We start from the raw sequence: 1407 nt of genomic DNA, 5'->3' as shown, positions 1-1407 counted from the left end.
GGAGAAACAGACTCTCAACTGAGCAAGGAGCCCGATGCGGAACTCGATTCCAGGACCCTGGGATCACGACCTGAGCTGAAGGCAGATGCTTAACCAACTGAGCCACCCAAGTGCTTCCAAATAAGGTTACATTCTAAGGTGTGTCAAATCCAAAAATCAGGGCCAGCTGTTTAGAGAATTATTTCTATTAAAATTTTACCACTTCAGGTAAGGGGAGCTCTTGTTGCTGAACTTTGGGCGCAAATAAGTGCGGCCTGCCGGGAACAGGACTCCTATAACGCCAAATAATGTCTGGAAGGCTGTGGTCCAAGGCCATTTTTGCTGGCTATAAGCGGGGTCTCCGGAACCAGAGGGAGCACATAGTTCTTCTTAAAATCGAAGGTGTTTATGCTCGAGATGAAACGGAATTCCATCTAGGCAAGAGATGTGCTTCTGTGTACAAAGCAAAAAACAACACAGTGACTCCTGGTGGCAAATCAAACAAAACCAGAGTAATCTGGGGAAAAGTAACTCATGCTCATGGAAACAGTGGCATGGTTCGTGCCCAATTCTGAAGCAACCTTCCTGCTAAAGCCATAGGCCACAGAATCTGTGTGATGCTGTACCCCTCAAGGATTTAAATTTAATGAAAAGTAAATAAAGGTGTAGATTTGTTCTCTTGTAAAAAAAAAAAAAATTTACCACTTCAGTAAAATGTGATTTGGCATTGTTATCATATCTGCAAATTTTACTTCAAAAATAGAAACAAAGTAGTTTTTTAAGGCTTGTTTTTAATTTTATTGGAAAATAAAGTGTTTATTCAAAGAACATTCAAAGACTAAGAACTGGGGGTGCCTGGGTTGGCTCAGTTGTTTAAGCACCACTCGGGTTTTAGCTTAGGTCATGATCTCAGGGTTGTGAGATTGAGCCCTGCATTGGGTTTCATGCTGGGGGGTGGAGATTGCTTATAATTCTCCCTCTCCCTCTGCCCTTCCCCACCGCTAAAAAAAAAAAAAAAAAAAAAGAGGAAGGACCTGTGTGGGAGTTGGTGTGAGGAGGAATAAATCTCAAGCTCAGCCAGACTGGACATGGGGCTCTTCTCCACAGAGTTGGAGTCTCAGGGGAGGCCTGGCTGGGGGACCGCTGGATCTGTTAGAAAGTCAGGAAGTGGTCAGAGAGCACCAGGCCACAATGCAGAACTGGGGTCAGGGGTGGAGGTCAGCCTCTGCAGCCTTAGCAGCTCACCAGATACATCCCTGGGGTGAAAAAATAGAGCATGTTAGGTTAATAAAATGAGCTTTAGGGCTACAATTGCCTGTCATAAGGCCTGTATGGCCCAGGTGGGCCCTCAAATAAATACTAGATCGAGTAAGGAATTTTTGAATCTAAGAATTAGGGTTTTAATTTTTCCCCCCTGTTTTCCACCAG

General features: G+C 44.3%; 1 pseudogene; it reads left to right on the top strand.

Annotated features, from left to right (window-relative positions):
- Positions 1-676, top strand: LOC118018512 (annotated as a pseudogene).
- The last annotated feature ends 731 nt before the right edge of the window (positions 677-1407 follow it).

The sequence above is a fragment of the Mirounga leonina genome, unplaced genomic scaffold (genome assembly GCF_011800145.1).
Source record: "Mirounga leonina isolate KUSES-001 unplaced genomic scaffold, KU_Mleo_1.0 Mir_107, whole genome shotgun sequence".
Taxonomy (NCBI): Eukaryota; Metazoa; Chordata; class Mammalia; order Carnivora; family Phocidae; genus Mirounga; species Mirounga leonina.
Note: the sequence above shows the minus strand (reverse complement) of the source record. Positions and strands in the feature narration are given on the sequence as shown.